The sequence below is a fragment of the Spodoptera frugiperda genome, chromosome 4, assembly GCF_023101765.2.
Source record: "Spodoptera frugiperda isolate SF20-4 chromosome 4, AGI-APGP_CSIRO_Sfru_2.0, whole genome shotgun sequence".
Lineage (NCBI taxonomy): Eukaryota > Metazoa > Arthropoda > Insecta > Lepidoptera > Noctuidae > Spodoptera > Spodoptera frugiperda.
Genome location: NC_064215.1, coordinates 11,765,222 through 11,783,820, shown reverse-complemented (window position 1 = coordinate 11,783,820; position 18,599 = coordinate 11,765,222).

Genomic DNA, 18,599 nt, shown 5'->3' with positions numbered 1-18,599 from the left:
GATTTATGCCTGTGTATTGCCGGCTAGTTGTACAGGTAATTGGGTATACGTCTGCATGTATAAGAGGGCTAAATTTGAATTACGTTATATTAAATTGTCCAAAGTAGAATTGTGGGTTGTAAATGCTAATATTGGTATTGTGTTTGTTTGTGTGATTACCTCGTTAGTTATATGGACGGTAATATGACTGTCCAACTGGGTTATGTGAACAATTACCAAGTTTTGTCTGAAATAACATTTTATAATATCAGTACTCAAATACCTCTATGTAATAGTTTTAACGTCGGTAACTAGTGACACTTAATTATCTTCCCGGGCCAATTGCTGAACAATAGTCCCCTTCATATTCTACCATGAAGAGCAGCAAAAGGACATCTGTAAGTAGGAAAAAACATCAACATTATACCGTTTCCATCCACTCTTCAACAGCTTCTTTAATAGTAAGCCACTGAGCACAAGACATCATGCTGATTCGCTCCACTAACTGAAAGGTCTCTTCAATAGTATGCTACTGAGCTCGATCTTTAGCTCTTAGTATTCAACCTTTGCCAGTTTTCGGATATAGTCAGTTCAACTAGCTGGAGGGCAATGCGCATAATTCTCCACTTTCAAACACGTCTACTCCAATTATGTACGGTTGAATAACAAAATGTGATCTACCCTTCTCCCTAGAAGAATAGAAGCGTACCTTCGAATAGGAGTATGTTTAGAAGAATAGGAGCATGTTTGTAATATTCTTTCTACTTTAAACTTAGTCTACATAACAATATAATCCTGTACGCCTGTACATTTAACTCCATTATAAGCACAGAGAATTAATAAAAAAGAATCAGTATTGTTAGTGCGTGCGTCCATTGTCTACTTGCGCCTACGCAGCTCCAGATAAATTATTAATAGTGAATTTGTAATGAATTGAAGATCAAGTGTTGGAAGACAGGACACTGTTTCTTGTTTTCATTTTGTTTTGTAAATAAAGTGAAATTTTATTTACTTTATGTAAGTGTGTGATCAACTCTAGTGTGAGCAGGTTTGATACATTTATCACTTACTATTAATGTATTTAATTGTTAATTTATTTTATTTATTGTTTAACTGTTTAAACACAGTTCACACTATTAATTAAATAAATAATAAATAATATTATAAATGTGAAAGTTTATTTGGATGTTTGGATGTTTGTCCGTCAATCACGCTGAAACTACTGAATTAATGTTTATAAAATTTGGTACTTAGGTTGGACTTGGGTGATGGGATACGTTTTAACCTAGAAGAACGCTGGTAAAGCCACTGGCAGAAGCAAGTTAATAATAATTGTTCAGTACCAAGAGATTATGACAAAGTCCTCTTTTGTATATTAGGCCCGTAGTAGACAATTGACTCTCTTGGGCAAATTCGAACTCAAACATTTTTACAGTAAAAAATAACATCATTTTTTGAATTTCATTATTTATCAGCATTCAAAACATAGGAACTAATCACAAAATGCAACAGAAATCACCTCAGTACATTTTTCCTATAACAAATACTCACAACACCAAACATTTAATTACAATCTAACCACTACAAGATTAATCAAAAGCCAAGCGAAGCAAGTCTGTACTAATTAGTCTATGCGTTTGTCTAGCGAGAATGGTTAGTCACTGCTTTACAATGGCGGCGCTAGTAACAATATACTGTCTGAGATATCGAGAGTATCAAGTATTTAGTCCGATACTGGTTAAATATACCTTTTCTAAGTATTTGGTGTATTTGTGAGCTTTAGTAAATGTTTATGGGCAATGGTTTCGGGATATTTGGCGTTGGGTAATTTGTATTGTAATGTTTGCAGACGAAAATGTTTATGAGTTTTACTTGTATTTTTTTAGTTTACCAGGTTACCGGGGCTCCGGCTCAAAAGTAGCAGGACTAGGAACGGGGCTGTTTAATCAGACACTTCCTCTCACCTCGCCAAAGGTGGGAGAAGTCATCGGATGATTTCCCCTCCTCAAAAAAAAGTTCTTCAGCTACACGCATTTAGCAATTACCAGCTAAGTCATATAAACATAATAATTTCAATCCTTTTTTTTCTATTGACATTCAGCAACCTAATAAAATAGGTAAGTCTCAATACCATAGCATAGCATCAGTCTCATCTAAATAATATTCTTTATATTCAACATTCTCGAAATGCCACTTAAATCTTTTATTTCGCAAGACCAAAAATGTAGACATTTTGAATCTATAACAAACGGCTGAGATTACTATCAATAACCCATAAAGTGAGTAATAAATAAAGATTTTTTCTAGTGTTGTTTAGAAATCCCATGTATTTATGGGGCGCTTGCTAACAAATCATGGCATTGTAACTTATGTATGGGGATTGAGAGTTGACGATGTGTGTAGATTTATACTCTTGTTTTTGTATGAGGTGTGTTTGGGGTTGTGGAAAAGGCAATATGAAGAGCGTAGCGGTTTTGTGCTACTTGATTTACCTAACTGTGTCTTTTTTTAAGGGGAGAAAATCATCCAATGCAGAGGGAGTGTCAGACTCTTGCTGACTAAAAGCCACCCCGTTCCTACTCCTGCTTTTCGAGCCGGAGCCCCGGTAAACCCGCTAGGTAGTCCACAGCTCCGGGACTTATCTGTGGTATGTATACATTAGTATTTTAGTTCATAAGGTTACCGAGAGTACCTGCAACTTACTTTAAAATCCTAAGCTTCTGAAAAATACTGCTGCCATATTTAAGATTCTTTATGATTTAGTCGATATGACAATTATTTTTTACAATATGAAATTACGTAGGTAATTTGACTAAGAAAAAACGGTTAATACAATAAAATCTATAGCCAAAGATGTGTATAATAACGTTTCTTATAATTCTGAAGCGCTTTGTCGGTGAACTTCATAAATGTCAAAATATTGCCCCTCGCCATTTCGGGTTAACTAGGGTGCCAGCCATTTGTAGGCCATCGGGTCTAATTTTATTTATGTACCGTGATCTCTCGATTTTAAAAACATAATACACTTTATAGACTGTTCAACAAACTTATTATTGCGACTACAGAATTGCTTGCCATTCCAATTTTAACCTTATTCTTTTGTAATAAGGTTGAGGGACTATATTACGAGAGCAAGTCTTTGTTGGTTCCCGTTCAAGAGAATGTCCATAAATTTTCGCTTTGAGAACAGAAGTGTAACAATCAATAGATTTAAAAACTACTTATTGTAAGTTAGAGGGCGCGTCCAATGTATTGACAATTTGTTCAGGCCCCTAAATAAGAATTTAATATGCTCTTACTTTGATAGTGAAAAAAATATGGGACTCTCTTTAAAGTCAAGTTTGTAGCAATTGAGAAATAATGCAAGCAGCTGCTTTCCATTGGTAAATAATTCATTTTAGATAACCTAATGCGATGATGCATGTCTTAAAGAAACATTCGATAGTAAAGGATGATAGAATACAATCAAGAACATGATTACAGCTCTTATTACATTTTGGAAGGCCTGGAAAGGCAGGAGGCAGTAGCACATATCGTGCTGTTGATTTAAACAACCAGAAACGAAGTTGCCAGAGTCTACTGAAAACATTTTTTGTGCGGAAATCGAACTCGCTACACGTTATGCGGCAGGCGGTTGCTATCAGATACCTATGTCATTAGATATTAAAAGAAAAATGTAATTACGATTTAGTGCCATGAAATTAATCATCATCATAAACAAAAGCTGGAAACATCTATTCATAAAACAGCGCTAAGTTTTCACTAGTCATCAACCGATGACTAGTACAATGGCTAACAATAGTTAATAACTTAGGTTTTACCTAATTTAAGCTCCTAAATAATAATGGCCTACCGCTGACCAAACTTGGACCAACGAAATAGCAATTTACACCACAATTCAGTTCAAATCTTAATAGTTGACGTGATTGGCACATATAAACAAACAGACAAGCTGAGTGTTTAGCACATTAGTCACTGGAACGGTACAGATAATATTATGGTAATGAGGGTAGACGCGAGTAAATCATGGTTGGGCCAAGGTTGGTGTATAGAGCTTGGAGATTGTAGTGTTCAGGGGCTTTGGTGTAGTTTGGGAGAAGTAGTTTTTTTTTTTTTTTTTTTTTTTTTTACATTTAATGGGTCGACGTTTGACCGCTATCTCACCTGATGGTAAGTGATGATGCGGCCTACGGTGGAGCACGTCTGCCCATAAGCAACCTATTCACTCGGGCCTTGAAGACACCCAGGTTATACCCATCAGGAAACACAGACTCCGGCAAGGAGTTCCACTCCCTAGCAGTTCGCACAAGGAAGCTTGAAGCGAAGCGCTTCGTGCGAGTTGGTGGGATATCTACCATGAAGCGGTGACGCCTCGCCGATTGTCTTGTGGTTCGATGATGAAAAGGACTAGGGGAAATCAAGTTGTGCAATTGCACACTCTCCGAAATGTATCCGGTAAAAAACGGAAAGGCTTGCGACCTTGCGCCTGTGTTCAAGGCTTTGAAGCCGGGCCTCCACAAGCGCATCATCGTTGATGAGCTTCTTGGCACGCCTTTCAATGTGTTCGAGCGCATCTAGCTGGCAGTTAGATTACATAGTTAGATAGCAAAATAGACAGGATTTTTTTAGGATATATACAGAATAGTATTGTTTGGTAAAAGTGTTTTAAAATTCTTAACTCTATTGGAAATTACTTTTTCCTTCTGTACACAAAGCTTAATAATGCTTTTCTCTCTTGTTGTACTAATATAAGTTTTGAATTACAGAATTTTCCCGCTGGCTGAGGGCCTTAACTTATGGTTAGTGGCCACCCTAGGGATAGTCCAGTTAAGTATTCAACAGCCTTAGCGTGCCGTACAACGAGTGGTCCTTTCCAAAAAAAAAAACAGAATTTTCAATATGGGCATAAAATTGTTCAATATGGGCATAAATCTACTTACAGTAAATACCTTTGGAGAAGTTGTAATACAATAATATCCACTTGTTCATTAGATTTTTCACAACGATAACATTCTGAGTACTAACGCCATCTATAGGCCAAACCAAAAACCATAAAAATTAAATACAGATTTCCTCTAACAAAATTCACACCAAAATTAAGAGTACTAACCCTATAAGTTGCCAACATCATTATCGGCTCAGGCGCAGCGCCCACGCGTCATTTCTCGCCCGATATGCGCGCGCCGCGTTACGCAACCGTTGACACCTAGATCAGTGCGCGAGCGCCGGAAAGTAGCATTGTCTTATAACCGCTTGCGGCTTGATAGACAACGTGTGAATTGGCTGGGAAACTGTGGAATAAAGATCTGTTTCAATGAGATAAGAGTTGTTTATTGGAGTTAAGAGTTTTATTGATGTAGTCTGTACAGTTTATGTAGCCTATATTTACTTGGTTCTGTTGGTACTAGCGACTAATTTTAAGTAGATTGCAGTAACTATAATCGACTGCCTTTTTAGTAAAGCAGAGAGTAGACGATGGAGGGCTAAATATTTAAGAATTAATTCACATTAGTAGTTAGGTGTCCAAAATTGCATTCTGTCAGCGGTTTCGGCTACGGTCCATGGTCCACGGTCCACGGTCAATCATACTGTAATCTACGGATGTTCCGAATTTTATGCTTTTACTTTCAGCCGTTTTGACGTGATTCAGTAACAAACAAACACATAAATTCACATACATTCACATTTATCTCACTCTCTGCTTTTTAGTTTTCAAAATATTAAATGGAGTAATCTGTAATGACAGATAATCTGCAATCTGTAAAAGTGTAATAATACATTTTGATCATAATATATTCTAAATCAACCTCGATCTTTATCTGTACTTCTTTTATACAAACCAAATAAGAAATAAACCAATCATTTGATTCTGCTCTTTCATACAAAAACTGAAACGACCAGTAACGAAGTGTAACTTCCATTTTATTACAGTAACACAATGGTAGCAAAAACACCAGTGACCAATAACCACACGACCCCGTGATGAATGGGGACTAGCAGAGTACAAGATAATCTAGTGCTAGTAAAAACTAAGATGTTTCAGCTAACGAACCTGTATTGTGTGATATGGATCCGTGGTAAAATCGAACGCTGGGGTCGGTTGGTGCAATTTGTGAACGAATAGCGAGTTAAAAAGATGATCGCTTAATTCTGTTGCAGCTGTAACATTTCCTTTTTATATTAATTCGATCTATTCTTATAAGAGTTATGCGCATTGGACGAGGCCTATGATCAGTAGTGGAAGTCTTGTGACTGATGTTTAGGTTTTTTTGGTATACGCCATACATGAGCATACGGATCACCTGGGTAAGCATAAGCAATCGCCACTGCCCATCGACACCAGAGGCGTTACAAGTGGATTGCCGGCCTTTTAGGTGTTTAAGGCTAATTTAAGGGTTCTTGGGTAATCAGGGATTGGGAAGATAGGAAAGGGGGATAATTTTGCCTCCACACAACCAAACACAATGCAAACGTTGTTCTACGTCGGTTTTCTGAGGCCGTGGTAGCACTCCGGTTGAGGTGACCCATTTATATCGAAACATAGCTTTACTTGATAGCTTGCTTGATGAACTATGAGAAAACTTATGATTTACTACGAATCAATCTATTTGAAACTATAAATAAATCAAAATAAAAACATATTCTAAGTTATAGTCCAAAAATATTAATTAGTTTTGGTACAAAACCATCAACTCCCAATCGCTCCGCTACCAAACTCGCTACCTCTCACACCACGCACCACATCTACAAATCCGAGCAAAATCGAACTGCCAAACAACAATAGGCCGTCCTCAATACAAAATTGACAATAGCTGGAGTGAGCTGCAGCAAATTTATCACCTTCTGTGTTTTGCAAAACACTGTCAAATACACTGTGACTAAATTGTTGAAAAACGACGCTTGTACAAGTACCAGTGGCTCATTGTACAGACGGCGACACATAGAGCTATACATTACCAGTTTATCATGGTCTCGCTTTATATGATCTTTCCACACTTTTGACGGTCAGTTTATACTGGTTTGTATAGCTTGATGTATACTCTGTACCAATGGCTCATTGTAAGATGAAGAATAAAGAGTCGGCTTATGTGACCTTTTTGTACAGAGAAATGGTTTTATCGGTGTACTGTACTGTAAGTCGGGGTTTTACTGTAATAGGTATTAATGTGGAACGTATAGTTTTGGTTATGAAGAGTTTGTATTCTTTAAAATACGATTTTGTAATTATAATTTTTAGAATGATGATTTAAGTTTAGTGAGACATACTTAATTAATTATTACGGCGGTTTGACGAGGAACTCAACTAGTTTCAAGGCGAAATACAATAGGCGTTACAAGTGAGTTGTCGGCCTTTTCAGGGTGAATTTAAGGGTTATTGGAGAATCGGGGATTGGAAGTATTAGGGATCGATTAAATTAGATTAGAGGGTAATGGACCTCCGGTACCCTCACTCACACAACGCAAGAGTTGTTTCACGTCGGTTTTCTGTGAACCCGTGGTGACATTCCGGTCCTATTGGCCCATTCGTGGCAAAGCATGGCTCTTCCACAGTTAGATGTGACAATATTCCATGTTATCCTACCTATTGCTACTTAACATAGGAAATACCACTCCACAAATCACACATCACACCTTTAACAACCAAAATCAAAACAAATTCTTAGAATAACCATCATCCAATCTGCAATCACATACAGCTCAACAAAAACCGCAAAACAGCCAAAAAAAACATAACATATCAAAATTCTGTTAACACATTTGGACACACAAAAACTATTGCAAACATTGATGCCATTTATACAAAAAAAAAAAGAAGAAAAACTATAATATTATCACACATCAGTAAAGTGATTGGAAATCGCGCGTAAATCAATAAATTGATAAGAATCAACCGTGCGGCTGCTGCGGCGGGTCGTTAGTACCCACTCGGTTTGTAAACAGATGCTCCGGCCACAATAGACGAATATTCGGTAGGCGGTGACGGGTGAACTGCGTTACAAATGTGCTTGCACTGTCTCTGTTGGAAATGTATGGATCTGATTTTTGGAAAATCTTGTCTTTAGTTTTAAATTTTTGGTTTAGACACAATTTAAACCTTTACAAGATGTCTTTCGGGGAGCAGATTTATATTGTAAAGTTTCTATGAAATCTGATCCCACCTTCGCTATGAGTGTTTCATCATTGGATTTTGACCTGAATAAAAGTTACTAAGGTGCCAAGTTCCAAATCTTAATTCGTTCAGAGTTGATTTTTATTAAACATGGTAGTTTTATCAGTAGCGAAGTAATGCTATTTTTACGGTATAATCGCATTTGTGCTTTATATACGTACTTAGATAAATTAGGAATCCTAATATCAAACAACATTATCAGGAGCAGCAGATATCAGCAACGCTTTTTAAAAATGAAACAAAATCAACGTCTCTAGCAAGGCACATCCACACAAAACCAACGCACTTAACTAATCGTAACAAATTATACTATATTATATATGTGAACAGCAGCAGTAATTTATCTTCACCGACCACAATAGTAACGACAATATTGTTCAAAATATTGACACGTTTTTGTTCAAAAATATTGTCAAGGGTCGTATAGACCCTCACTTAATATTACACATTGTCTGTCCAAATGCTGCGGTGCAGTGTTAATGGGAGTGCTTTCTTGTTGCCTAGTGAACGAGATAAATATTTATAGGTACCGGTAAACTATGGCAACTTTACCAGACCCTTGGCAACTTTACCATACTATAGGTATTCGGTATAAACTCATTTATCTAAAAATCTACCCACTAGAATTCTGTTTTGTAATAGTATTATTTTTTAGACTTTAAAAGAAAATATTTACTATATTTTGCGTAGACGTAAGACTGCTATTATGCCAGTAATGGCCGTTACAGTGTAGTGCGTGAAAATGTGCTAAAAGTTAGTAGTTCCTAAATTGTGCTCACAGAGCCTAAATTATATGTCACAGGTGAGTGAAATTTTGATCTTGTATGTATAATATATTGGGATTACTTGTATTTGTAATGTCAGCAATTGCTTTTTCTTTAATTTATTGATAAATAATCGCTTCGGTAATGTTGACACAGGTTAGGTAAAGTTGCTACGGCCTGCTTTGTGGCAACTTTGCCTACAGTTAGGGTTGGCAATAAATGTTTTTTTCCTTGTTTGTGTGTATGTAACCATTTTCGAATACCTAAATTTCCCAGCATAATAGTGAATATCCTGGATGATAAGTTATAATGTATTTAATAATACCTTTTGTTTTAGAGCCAAAATGGCTCACATGAAACAAAACCGCAGAAAACTCGGAGCAGACAATATATATACGAAAGTAATAAAATTAGCTATTAGTGAAGTCAAAAAATTAAAAAGTCAAAAGATAAACATTATTTTGTAGCCTTTTTTTACAATTTTAAACATAAATACTTAAAATTTAGAACTTAATTTAGTTTAAAAGGGAACAAATTTTTGTCAGATATTTATGCTTTTTTTACTTTAGGTTTAAGGTATTTAATGTTTTTTTAATATACATGTCAGTAAAAAAATTTATCTTCACCGACCACAATAGTAACGACAATATTGTTCAAAATATTGACACGTTTTTGTTCAAAAATATTGTCAAGGGTCGTATAGACCCTCACTTAATATTACACATTGTCTGTCCAAATGCTGCGGTGCAGTGTTAATGGGACTGTTTTCTTGTTGCCTAGTGAACGAGATAAATACTTATAGGTATTACAATGTTATGAGAAAAGTTAGGGAAAGCAAACATGTCGTTTGAAATTATGGGAATAACTGTCCTAAAGTTCTGAATGTTGGTTTATTAGTCTTTTTTATGGAATAAGCCGGTAAATGAGCAGATGGATCACCTGATGGTAAGCAATCGCCGCCGCCCATAGATACTTGAAACACCAGAGGCGTTACAAGTGCGTTGCCGGCTTTTGGGGTTAGGAATTTAAGAGTTGTTGGGGAATCGGGAATATTGATAAGGGGGGGCCTAATTGGGCCTTCAGTAACGTCACTTAATAATTAAGCAGTACCAGCATTTAAACCCGCTACCGCTTATGACTCAAATCGCTATACATTGCGCATTTAACTCCACAATATTATGAAAGATCATGTCAAATGATTGTATCTGTCCCTATTGGTTTACACTAAATCCCATTCCAAACTCACACTATACAAATACCACCCCTACCCACAAGGACATAGAGGCCAATTTCGCTTGATCTAAAACAAAGTATTATAGAGTACTTCAATAGAATATTGAACGTAAATTGTATTTGAATTTGGAATCATTCGTCAAGGTACTTGATTTCTTTGTTATTTTTTTTTCTTTTCAGCCAGTTGTGTACTGAATGGAAGGAGTATTAATATCCTGCTGTTTTGAAAAATGTCAGTGTTTTGTGATTATTTCTCCATGGTGGTGATTTCTGGGGATTTGTTAATGATATGTCATGGTGGTGACTACCACGTGGTTGCAGAGCAGCTGTTTTATGGGACAGGTGGCGCTACTTACTATGGTATCGGTATCGGGAATACTGCTTGAGAAATTATCTTCGAAATATTTTTTGTGAATAAGTTTTAGTTTAGATTTAGGTCTCTTTAAAGCCTTACATGCGATCAACACTAATATTGATTTGAAGCTTCTGCTACTTAGCAAAGTCAAAATATTTTTGTATGTTGAGCAGTTGGCTGTAGTAAAAATAATAATAACCTAAAATGGTCTAAGTATTTATGTCGTAAAGCTCAACAGCAACTTTGTATGCCTGATCAGTTTGCTAAGTCAAGTCTTAACAAGATTTTACAAAAAATAATAGAGTAAGTTACAATAAGGTGTTTTTAAAAACATAATATTAAATTAAATTCTGTAATTGCATTACGGTTCCCAAAGCAATCGGCGCTTCAATAAAATATCACAAACACAAAAATGAATGACAGTGAATCTCAGAAGTGACACAAAAAAATTGCACCACATTGAAAAAGGATGGCCCAAAAACGATAAAAATTCAACCGATGCGCGCGCGCACATTAATCAAAATGTGGATCGCAAAAAAATGTTGTGTCGTGTGGGCGAACTTCGATGTAACCGAAAAAGGTTAATTGTACATTTGGGATATAATGATGGGTTCTGTAGGATTTCTGTAAATATGACTTTAGGAGGTCATGAAGGAATGGGCCTGCCTAATTTCACTTTTTACTAATGCGATAGTTTTTAATCTGCTTAAAAGACCAGGGATTATCGAGCTCTTTGTCAATAGATCCCTTAAAAACTTGTAAAGTATTTTAATAACTTGTAAAGAGAATTGAGAGATACCCCTTATCCAGTTGAGTCTAGTTCTCGGTGAATCTTCTTCAGAATCCTTTTTATTATTTTTGAGGGGACAAAATCATCCAATGACTTCTCCCGCTTTGGGTGAGGTGAGAGAGAGTGTACTTAAGACTCTTCCTGACTAAAAACTACCCCGTTCTTATTCCTGTTTCGAGCTGGAGTCCCGGTAACCTGTTATGTTCGTCAGAATCGTGGACTGATATTTTGTCCTTCGTCTTGCTCTATATCAATTCTTAAGAAATAATATTTCTTACACATCTAACTATATTTCGAAGAGGGATCCCTAAATAATATCTGACTTATTTTTTTGCATTCACGTCGTCCGTTGCCCGCGTTTTTTTTTATCCCAATACTTTGAATTGGGACAACAATAAAATATAGAGCAAAATATTAGTTCCATAAAGAATGGCGTGTCTTGCAGAGCCATAACGTCTATAAAGGTTTTTTAAGAATTTCGTGTAATAAAATAAAAATATAAAGGACTTGGTAACGTGCACCATTATTCAAAAATAATATTATTAGATGTTTCTAGTTTCACATAGTCTGGCATATGACACGTTTTATAGACAAACATTTTATACCTTAAGTCTTAAGTCATAAGCACTAAACGATGAGACGCAAGGAAAAATTTAAAATCCGTATCTACAATTTTTACTACTAGTATTTTGGTGATTTTCCAGTTACTAGAGCTGAAAAATCGCCAAAAAAAACTTATATTATAAAAAATAAAATGACTGTCATTAATCGAATTCCTCATAATGGCGATCTTGGTGACTACCAACAGATGTTTTGCATAAAATATAAAACTTTAAACTACGATATAGCTGGATAAAATTTAGTACGTAACAAAACTAGAAATGTTCCAGTCATTTTAATTACACCTAAACATGAGCATACTTTGTAAAATTATATTCAGAAATGGAAATTATGGTCGTAAGTTTATTTTGTTTAGTGCTCTTATCCAGATCGCGGGCTTACATATGTAAACAATGAAAGTTTATTGCGCTGTAAAAGTACAATAAACATGTAATCATCTTGCTAATATAAACATGATGAGTATTAACCGTGTTTACAAGAAACATTAAAACTATGACTAACTTTGTCGTTGCTGAGAGCCGGCTGTTGGCTCAAGGGATGAGCGGATGGCATAATACCTAACTTCATCCTATGATTCATACGTCTATCGACATTCCTATTTTTCATGGTCTTTTGTATGAAATAGGGGTCAAACAAGCAAATAGATCGCTTGATGGAAAGGATTTAAAGCCCAAATTATAGATGTGTTGACCGGCCTTCTAAAAAGGAGTTGTAAGAACGGACTAAAGGATTACGTATTTAACAGAGATTCCTCACTGATATATAGGTATGTTATTTTTTTGAAGCGGAATATCATCCTTTTGCTTCTTCCGCCTTAAGTCAGGCAAAAGGAGTGTCAGACTCTTACTGACTAAAAACCACTCTGTTCGTACTCCTGCTCTTCAAGCGTAACCCGCCAGGTAGTCCGCAGCTCCGGGTTGAGGCACCAGCACTGATATACATGAACCTTTTAAACTGCGATCTTCGACATTCGATTCCATAGCTATTGCAGAGATTATGGTAAACCCTTTCACATATGTTCAAAGAAAATCCACATATTTTCCCAAACCCTTGAAACTCAACCACGTCGACTATCCCACAAACTGTCATCAGCACATAACTTAAACAAGTTCATGCATATTCCTGCTTACAAATATAATGGTTGTTTATGACAGTAAGTCGCAGTTTTATATGCGCGTGGGCAGAAATAGTGCAGTAAAAATTATCTCTATACGTATAAACTGTAGGGTTGTTTGTCGCGATAATTTTAATGTTTTGCTTCCCTGAAGTTCTTTTATGGAGTTGATGTGTAACTTAGTGAAAGTTTGTAGCGGTAGCTTCATTAGAATGTTATGTTTTAAACAGTAGTTAGATACTTTAAGCTTTATTTTTATCCAATTTCTTATCACACTGAGTGGCCTGACTCACGAACGATGAATTATTTGTCAGTTTTTTTTTTTCAGTAATTCCTGCCTCACTTTGTCCACTTCTTGAGAAAGTAACTTAATTAAGTATTTACTATTAGGTTTCTGCCAATTTAAGTAAGTATGTGCTATGTAGAGTTATGTTTTCAGTAACTTCTGGCTCACTCTGTCCACTTTTTTCGAAACAAAGCGGGATGTTGTTATATTTTTATAAAAGTACCTTCAACAGTAATATTTTATCAGTTAATCTAGTATCTTATGATAACATACTTTACAAAACATACTACTAACATAAGAATAAAACTTATAAAAATATAATATTATCTCAAAAATTGTCACTATCAACACTCGATAAATAAACGATACCCGTAACGCCATCTGTCGACATTGGGTCGAACTGCGTCGACAGCACGCGTACTTGAGTGACAAGTTGACGTGCGCGCGCATCCCACCAGCGAACCTGTGAGTTATGCGTAGAAACTATGTAATTAGGTAGTATGTTTATTTTATTTATGCGAAGTCTGTATATTTGGTTGTAATGAATTTTCTTATTGTATTTGTGCATATCTGATGTTTTGATTTCGTTAATATAATGGTTACCTAAGTAGAATTATCAATTTCAATATTACAACGATCGAGTGTAATAATTAAGTTTATTAAATATTAATAATTTATAACAATAAAATAATTTTAGGCAAAAAATGTAGTTTGATTAAAGCATTATTTTGGTAAAAAACATATCGATATGCATTCGTAATTTGAGTCAGTAAACAATTTTTAACACATTAAACGCCGTGGTGGTCACCGGTGACCGACGTTAGCGGAGGATTTGCCTTCAATAGTTTTCTATTGGCTGTCAAAGACTTAAAAAACAGGACGTTCTCAGTTTGACCTGCATGCATGTAACTGAACGGATTTTGATGCGGTTTTCAGGCTTAGGAAAGGGCTTTAGATATACCTATTACCTGACTTAAAAATATTGCGGGGCCGCTCATTAACTTTTAAATGCGATTTTTAATAAATGTTTTTTTTATTTGTACTTGTTTCATAGTTGATCTAAAAAGTGATAAATATAGAATTTAAGTTTTAAATAATATTTCAATACTAATTATCTACTATATGTATAGAGTACCAGTAAAATTTAACACCATAACCTTAACACATACAAATGATTTACATCCATTTATGACCCACACCCTGATTACCAAACGCTCTTGAACCCATAAATTATGGACGCGTGATTACAAGAAATTGTATTTTACGTATCGAGATAAAGTTAAAATTATTTCGAATTGGAAATCTTAATTATTCTAATTTGAATGTTAAGTTTAACTGTTACGTAAACTGATTAGAATATTTACTAATGTTTGTATTGGAAGCTTGTGAACTAAATGTGTTTGTGTGTGTGTTATCTGCTGTTTTGGTTTGTGTTGTTAGTGTATGTGTGGAATGGAATTAATTTAATGTATATTTTTGGGATAATTTTGGTGTTGGAAAACCTTTTTTATAGTGTCATAGTGCATTTTTCTTATAAGAATTTGTAGTTGTATAATAACTAGTTAAACGAAAAAGATTCTGTAAAAAACTAAGTTTTTAAGGGGAATTAATGGGTATTAAATAAAAAGCACATGTATCAAACTTCTTCTTCTTTAATCTTCTTAAAAAACGTTGCTCCACACTAGGATTTACACCAGTATCGTGGGTGCAAATAATTTGTGGATCACACAAAGTTTCTACGTGCAAAGAATCGAAACCGCAGCCATTATGCCAATCGTCCAGTCCTACTACTAAAAAAACTCATTCTAATACAAATAATTTATTTGCAAAAAAATATGAGCAGTTGAAAAGGCGACAGTTGTAGAAACACTAATCCTATATCGACCAACAGAAAATTAATAAACAAATGAAAAATAAAAAGCCCCAACAATTAAATAACCTCACAAAATCCCGCTATTTAAGACGCTCAACTCAGTTTTAAACTTCCTGCCGCTCGCTCGCATCCCAAACTGGGCTTGCGACAAAAAAAAAACGCACTGGCTAGTCTGCAATTTGTTGCAGCGGCCGGCCCAACGATAAAGCCTTAAATGCTCCTCGCGACAGATTGCGTTCCATGTTTGAAATCCGATTATAAAGTAGCCTCCTTTGTGTAGAACTTTTCTCTTTGGAAATTGCCGAGATTGGATTGGATCGGATTGGTTCGGATAGATGCTAGTTTCTGAACTAGGAACTAAATGATTGGTCATTTCTAAGTGAATGCTTTTTAGGGAATAGAAATTGATTTTATTTTATTGGTTTTTTTAAAGGGGAAAATCATCCTTTGACTTCTCCCGCCTTGGGCGAGGCGAGAGGGAGTGTCAGACTCTTACTGACTAAAAACCACCCCGTTCCTACTTTTGCACTTCGAGCTGGAGCCCTGCTAAGTAGTTCGCAGCTAAAACTGTTTTTATATGCTGTTCTTGTTAGAGGTTGAGGGTCGAAATGTTGAATTATGGAATTAGAGGCTGGGGCGGCTAATGCTATGAATTTAAAAATACTTAAATGTGACGAAAAAAATGCCAAATAATAATGTGATTTTATAATTTCTTGACATTTCATCAAACAATGTTGACCGCCATCTAAAATTCTGACTTCCAATAAGAATAATAAATTCCAACTAAGATAAGCAAACAAGAAATTTTCATATTCTAATTCTATTAAAACGGTTTCTTCATAAAATTACAGAGGCATACTCTTCGAATCGGAATCTCCTTGTGCGCCAGTATCGCGCATGCGCATTACTAGTTTAAAGTTTTATGCACCTGCTTATGAAACATATAATTTTGTGTCAACTAGAATTTTTAGAGCCGGGCTACGATTATCGATAAGTAGTTTATTGTTTATCGATAAGAAGAAAATAGGGGGAAGGAAGGTTTTAGACGATTTGGAAGAATTATGAATAGTGATTGGTTCAATAATAGAATGCTTAGATTACTTTAAATGTAGGTTAAACTAAAAAGGAGATAAGAAGTTAGTTATTTATGGCTCTTTTCTGATGTAACCTGGTGAAGAAAACTCCTGCCTTGGGCGAGGCGAGAGAGAGTGTCAAACTCTTACTGACTAAAAACCACCCTGTTTCTACTCCTGCTTTTCAAGCCAGAGCCCCAGTAAACCCGCTAGGTAGTCCGCAGCTTCGGAATGTAATAGCTTAGCTGTGTTTCGGTCATTTAGAGTCAATTATGAAGACTAATTAGATTTAAACTAACTTTAAGAACAGCTATTATTTAGGTACCTATGTGATTTTGCATATAAGTATTATTTATTTAGATATTGCTTCATAGAAAAAAAATTACGAAGTATGTCATTCTAAAGAAACAAATCTCAAAAATAATCAAAAGCAATGATCAGAAACATTTACCGCCGTACTCAGAGTCATTTAATGATTACTTAGCAATTAATTTCGATACAAAATTATTGCTAAAGAATAGTTTAAGTAACCATCAAATGTCTCTGAGTGCGGCAGTTAGCATCGAAATTAGTTACAAAACCGTTTCAATAAGCATAACGCATTTTACGATATCACTGTACCATCACCACGTTGATGTCGCATCATAAAATATAAATCAATTGTTCTTCCTCACTCTTCTGAGGCACGTACGGTAACACCTCTAAATATCAGGTTACATCAGGCCATTACCTAACTTAATGTTATGCGAAATGGCCATTGAACATAAAACCTAGAAACGACCTTTGACACACATCGATGCAATGGGGCAGTAAAATTCAACGCGAATGGCATTAGGCTTGTTTTAAAACACGTTCTAGAATGTTACATACTTTGTGACCTTTTGCTGGTGCAGTTTGGACTTAGTGTCGTGTTGTAATTGAGTGACGATATTAAAAACCCTTTAAATCGCCTGTTTTCTAGGTGTGATGGTGTCTTGTTGCTCATTGCGTTATGCTTGGTGTGGTTGGTTGTCTGGTGATTTGGTTAACTTCTTGATCCTTCACTGTGCTGTAAACAAAAAGACTACAATTTTTCAGTTCTAATTGTCTTCTTTATTTATGGTATAAGCCGATAAACGAACAGACGGATCACCTGATGGTAAGTAATCGCCGCCCCCATGGATGCCCGAAACACGGAAACACTTATGGCGTTACCGGCCATTTGTAGGTTAGGAATTTAAGGGTTGTTGGGGAATCGGGGATTGAGAAGATTGGGAAGGGTTAAATTGGGCTTCTAGTAACACAACGAAACACAACGCAAGCGTTGTTTCACGTCGATTTTCTGTGACGTGATATCACTCCGATCGAGCAGAGGCATGGCTCTCATACACTTAAAACAAATCCCGCACTTGTCGTAAAGAGATCTGTAAAAAAATAAGAAAAACAATTCATTAAATCGTATTGTATTAGGTATCTGGTATTTATGTGAATTATACTAAAGATTTTTGTACACTAGGTACTACAGGGTGCCTCAAAGAGCCATCAGACCACCACAGATGGGGCCCAGCAGGGCTGATGCCTGATCCGGAGCTGCGGACTACCTAGCGGGTTTACCGGGGCTCCGGCTCGAATTAGGAGAAGGAACGGGGTGGTTTTTCAGTAAGAGTCTGACACTCCCTCTCGCCTCGCCCAAGGCGAGAAAAGTCATTGGATGATTTTCCCCACTAAAAAAAAAAAAAAAAAGTACTACAGGGTGGGAAAAGGGATGTAGTTTAAAATTTTGCTTCAATTAACAAACCGTAGTTATTTTATATAAATACTTTTTAGTAGGTAAATATTATTTACCCGGTACTCAGGTATATTATACCTAAGGCGATATCTCTAGATTATGTTAGAGTAACTAAAACTGAACAGTTAGGCAAATTAATTAAAATAATTTAATTTATATTTCTTAGTAGATACTTAACTTGTGCAGTTAATTAATGTGAATTGCGTATTAGGGAGTCTATTGAGCATTAATTATAATTAGTTTAAGTATTAGGAAATTATTGCCTAATATTTACATACTTATAAAGTATAGGTTATATATTTTTCTATTTATTTTAATGAAATGATTTTTGTAATAACTTCTGAATACTTTTATCGTTTCACGAACATATGAAAATTTTTTTAAGGGAAAAATTTACCAATGGCTTTTGCCGCCGTGGGCGAGGCAAGAAGAAGTGTTAAGACTCTCACTGACTAAAAACTACCCCGTTCATACCCCTGATTTTAGAGCCGGAGCCCCGGTAACCGCCCGCAGAACATAATTATGAAACCTGAGATTTATTGTTGTTCAAACTAAAGATATTTCCACGTAATT